The sequence below is a fragment of the Barbus barbus genome (genome assembly GCF_936440315.1).
Source record: "Barbus barbus genome assembly, chromosome: 43".
In the NCBI taxonomy this organism is placed as follows: domain Eukaryota; kingdom Metazoa; phylum Chordata; class Actinopteri; order Cypriniformes; family Cyprinidae; genus Barbus; species Barbus barbus.
In genome coordinates, this window is record NC_136721.1 from 25,548,194 (window position 1) to 25,553,556 (window position 5,363).

Sequence of the window (5,363 nt, forward strand, 5' to 3'; positions counted from 1 at the left end):
TCATTCCTAGGTTACAAAGTAAGTGTTTGTAACCATGGTTACTGGTTACAGCTGTTTCTAGTTCAGTTATCATATTTCCTCTCCTGAGTTTCTGATGTTTATGTCTGGGTTTTGCACAGGCGGGTTTGGGGTTGTTCCATGTATCTAATGATATCTTCATCTTTTGTGATTATTTTTTAATGGTATTAGAAGTATTTTAACTAATAATTAAGTTCAAGATTTGTTTTAGATGAGTTTATGCAAAGTTTGAAAATTCCATCAAATATTAATCAGTCTTTATAGTGGTTTCACAATATTGTCAATAAGCTAAAACAATTAGCTGTGACGATCCTGCAACTTGTCCTGATCATGATCTGACTTTTGTTTTTGTATCAGTCACTGTAAGGTCTCATATCTACTGGTTTTCAGTTGAGCATACTGCAGGTGTTCTGAGGAAGTGCTTGGTCTGCAGCGACATTGTTGTCACAGAGTTGTTAAAACGCATCTTAAACAACACATGACCAGCTTTAATACACTTTAATCAAAACCATTTCCTTTTCCGTTTCGGTATGTGTCCTGTTCTTAGAACTGAAGCCCTTTTCTGTTCACAGAATATCAGAGTATAATGTTTTTCGCAGCGAATCTCGCGTTTGGAGAATCAGTCTTTCAGTTCTCGGAATTTAAGCCCTTCTGCGGATGTATTTCTCGTCTTCTCACTTTATAACAATCCTCCTGAACCTCAGACGGCACAACATCAGCAGAGATCTCAGAGTTGTGATGGATGTTTCTTCTCTTCAGTTCGACACAAGGTGATCAAAACAATCATATTTATTCATTTTATGATTTGTTATTTAAGCTATAGCTAACTGTGATATAGAAATGTCAAAAAATACAAAACATAGTATGTATGTATGGCAAAAGACAGTAATTATATTATATTATAGCCTATTAACAACAAGAACAAAAAGAAGTAGAGTCTGGTAGGCTAGAGATTTGATGAAAATGAAAGAGGAGCACTTCTAAACTAAGGCAGCACAACTTTGATGATTTTATCTCTTTTACATCATTGATGTAGAAATACATTTTTACTGGACATGTGTTTTATTCCTAAAGGAAATGATTAACTGATTTATTTAAGGAAAGCAAATTCTATCTTTTGCATGCAAGAAAGTATTGTATATGTATTGTTTTGATTACCATGCAATGTTCATCTTCTTCTTGTGTAAATGACAGAATGCTGAAGCTAAGCAGGGTTGAGCTGGTCAGTACCTGGATGGGAGACCTCCGGTGAAAACTAGGTTGCTGTTGGAAGAGGTGTTAGTGAGGCCAGCAGGAGGTGCTCACCCTGTGGTCTGTGTGGGTCCTAACGCCCCGGTATAGTGACGGGGACACTGTACTGTAAAAAGCACCGTCCTTCGGATGAGACGTTAAACCGAGGTCCTGACTCTCTGTGGTCATTAAAAATCCTAGGATGTCCTTCGAAAAAGTGTAGGGTGTAACCCCGGCATCCTGGCCAAAATTTCCCCATTGACCTCTGACCATCATGGCCTCCTAACCATCCCCATACGCTGATTGGCTTCATCACTCTGTCTGCTCTCCACTTTTAGCTTTAGGTCTGGCTACGCGAGACTTGGTTCTGAGAGACTTTGCTTGGGTAAAAAAATCCTAAAAAATAACCCTCATTTAATAAGAATAACATTCTGAAGTATTGTGAAATACATGAAGACTCATTTTTTATAGGCTTTATGGCACATCAAGCACATCCTCTTGTACCATTGTTTGAAGAATTTATCTTCCAGAATCTGTCAGTAAGTTTTAGGAGCTCATTTTTATTCCATTTCCTATCCTGAAAAGTCTGTCTTCAGGATTGACTAAAAATGAGCTCCTAAAACTTACTGACAGATTCTGGAAGATAAATTCTTCAAACAGCTGTCCAATGGTCATGCCTTAACTTTGCAATTTCTGTATTGCATTAGTGATTCTGTAATGCATTTTAATATTTATCATGGGTATTTAATAATTTGACATTTCAGTCTGAGTGAAACCTGAGTGAAATCCTGCTTAATAATTCTGCACACCTGAATATAAGGTTTTTCACTTCCAGCCTTCATGGACAATTATATATCACTTATAAATGATTAAATACAAGTTTAATAGTTATTGAGATTGATGTGGTTTGGAATTGGTAAAATGTGCTTGGCAAGGCAAGGCAAGGCAAGGCAAGGCAAGTTTATTTATATAGCACATTTCATACACAGTGGTAATTCAAAGTGCTTTTACATAAAAGAAAGTGAAATAGACATTAAAATCAATAAAAACATGGAAATAAGAATAATAAAAACAAGGAATTTTAAAATGATATAGAAAATGATTTAAAATAAATTTAAAGAAAATGATTATACATAAAATTCATTGCAGTCAGTTCGGACATATAGCACAGTGCTCATTCAACAAATGCACAGTTAAATAGATGAGTTTTGAGTCTTGATTTAAATGTGGCTAATGTTTTAGCACATCTGATCTCTTCTGGAAGCTGGTTCCAGCTGCGGGCCGCATAATAGCTAAAAGCAGACTCCCCTTGTTTTGTGTGAACCCTTGGTATTTCTAACTGACTCGATCCTAATGATCTGAGTGGTCTGTTAGGTTTATATTCAGTGAGCATATCAGCAATATATTTAGGTCCTAGGCCATTGAGTGACTTATAAACGAGTAAAAGTACTTTAAAATCAATCCTAAATGTAACTGGAAGCCAGTGTAAGGACCTGAGGACTGGTGTGATATGCTCAGATTCTCTGGTTCTAGTCAGAATCCTGGCAGCAGCGTTCTGGATGAGCTGCAGTTGTCTAATGGTCTTCTTGGGAAGGCCGGTGAGGAGACCATTACAGTAATCCACCCTGCTGGTGATAAAGGCATGAACAAGTTTCTCCAAGTCTTGATTGGAGACAAAACATCTAATTCTTGCAATATTTTTGAGATGATAGTATGCTGATTTAGTTATTGCTTTGACATGACTACTGAAACTAAGGTCTGTCTCCAGAATCACCCCAAGATTTCTGACTTGATTTTTCGTTGTTTGACCCCTAGAGTCAAGGTATGCATTCACCTTGAGAACTTCATCTTTGTTTCCAAATGCAATGACTTCAGTTTTCTCCTTCTTTAACTGAAGAAAGTTCTGGCACATCCAACTGTTAATTTCATCAATGCATTGGCAGAGGGAGTCAATGGGGCTATAGTCATTTGGAGATAAGGCTAGGTAAATCTGGGTATCATCAGCATAGCTGTGATAGGCAATTTGGTTCTTCCTCATTATCTGACTTAGTGGGAGCATATACAGGTTAAACAAGAGCGGTGCAAGAATTGAGCCTTGTGGGACTCCACATGTCATGGCCGTCCACTTAGACTTATGCTCTCCTATACTCACATAACCTCTCCCTTCTAAGTATGACCTGAACCATTTGAGTGCCATCCCAGAAAGCCCGACCCAGTTTTCCAGTCTCTCTAGAAGTATGTTATGATGGACAGTGTCAAACGCAGCACTAAGATCTAGTAGTACCAGCACTGATATTTTGCCAGAATCAGAATTGACGCGAATATCATTTATTATCTTAATGAGTGCTGTCTCTGTGCTGTGATGTGCTCGGAAACCAGATTGAAAATTGTCCAGGTATCCATTTGAGTTTAAGTAGTTGTTCAGCTGATTAAAAACTACCTTTTCAATAATCTTACCTATGAAAGGAAGATTTGATACGGGTCTATAGTTGCTCAACATGGTGTTATCAAGATTGCGCTTTTTCAGAAGGGGCTTAACAACTGCAGTTTTAAGGGAGTTTGGAAAAGTCCCAGAAAGAAGTGAGGCGTTCACTTGGGAAAAAAATATGATCAGAATATCAATGTGCCTAATAATTATGCACACAGTGTATAGTTATAGCATGGTAACCACAAATTAACCATATATTTGCTAAACTAATCAGTTTAACCATGGTATTTGGAGTAAAACTGTGGTTATACAAATGGTAATCAATACACACTGACAAAGCCTTAGTTTGTTTATATGAAGACATTTCTTTATTTGATTTGGGATTTGTTTTAATATTTCACTTTAGTTTTATTTTATGACATTTCAATTTCTCAAAGAAATGAGCAGCATTTTGTCTGAGAAATAATACAATTACACTTTTGTCATAAACCTCATTTTGTTAAAAAATGAATCATGAGAAAATCGTATTGTGAATCAGTATCATGAATTATATTCCATTGAGTTGAGTGAATGGTTACATCCTACTGTTGACTGTTACTGGTTTAGTCACATGATGATATATATTGAACCTGCTCTTGAACTAAAACTGGCTTTAACTAAACTCTTCATGTCTTCTGTGTGATTTCACAGATAGAGATGGAGTGAAGAAATGAACACAGAGAGAAAACTGCTGGAGTATCAGAAACCAGATAAGAAAAAAACAACAGGAGGGAGAGAGAAATGGAGTCCAGAAATGAGACACAAACCAGTGAAACACAAGAGAAAAACAGACGGAAACTTGTTCGATGTAACAGTATGAAGGAAATAAAACCAAACTGTAAGTGTTTGTTCATTATGTTAATTCTAGTCTTCACACACCTGTCTTAAAGTGTCACATTCAGACAGATTGATCAGATTTTCTGTAAGATGAAAGTTTACAGATGTGTGATTGTGTGTCAAAGACTGAGAACAATGAGGAGAATCTGATGTATGTTTGTGATTTCCAGTCTCTCATGATCCAGACAGGCCTGTAAACTTTAATTCTGGAGAAACTTCATCATGTTCTGAAGAACACACAACATCCCTGAGACAGCAGCAGCTGAAGACAACAGCATCATGATCACAGACTCCATCACTCACTACAGTCTGTTCAGATCTCCTCTTTCATCTCTTCATCCTGATAACTGATCTCTGGCTAATTTAGTTCTTCAAACAAGTGAGCGGATTTGATTCAAATATCTGGATTAAGTTTTCTGAGATTACTGTGAACTCACAGCTCAGACGAATTTTACATAATGTGTGTTTGACGACAATTAAATTATGATAATTATTCCTTCACTAATAAACCTCTCAATGAGTAATTATTTTTATTATTTTCAAAATCATTTTAAAATTATAATCTTTCAAAATAATTTTTCTGGTTCAATAAGGTACACTTATTGTGAGGGGCGCCATGCACTCATTATTTTTGACCCAGATCTGTTTACTTAATTAACAGATCTGGGTGTCATGCACCCAGCGCCAGCCAGCAAACAGCAGGTTTTAATATAGCAGCTGATGATATGAAGTGCTGAACGATTTAATCACGCCGGTGTGATTGTAGCAAATATAGAAAATATTATTTGACTATTTTTAGTCTTTTGGAAGC

The 5,363-nt window shown here is 36.6% G+C and overlaps 1 long non-coding RNA gene across 1 annotated transcript; it reads left to right on the forward strand.

Moving 5' to 3' along the window:
• Positions 1-416: 416 nt before the first annotated feature.
• Positions 417-5,077, forward strand: LOC306862871. The gene is made up of 3 exons (XR_013783611.1): positions 417-788; positions 4,367-4,553; positions 4,723-5,077. It is a non-coding gene; the product is annotated as an uncharacterized lncRNA (long non-coding RNA).
• Positions 5,078-5,363: the final 286 nt, after the last annotated feature.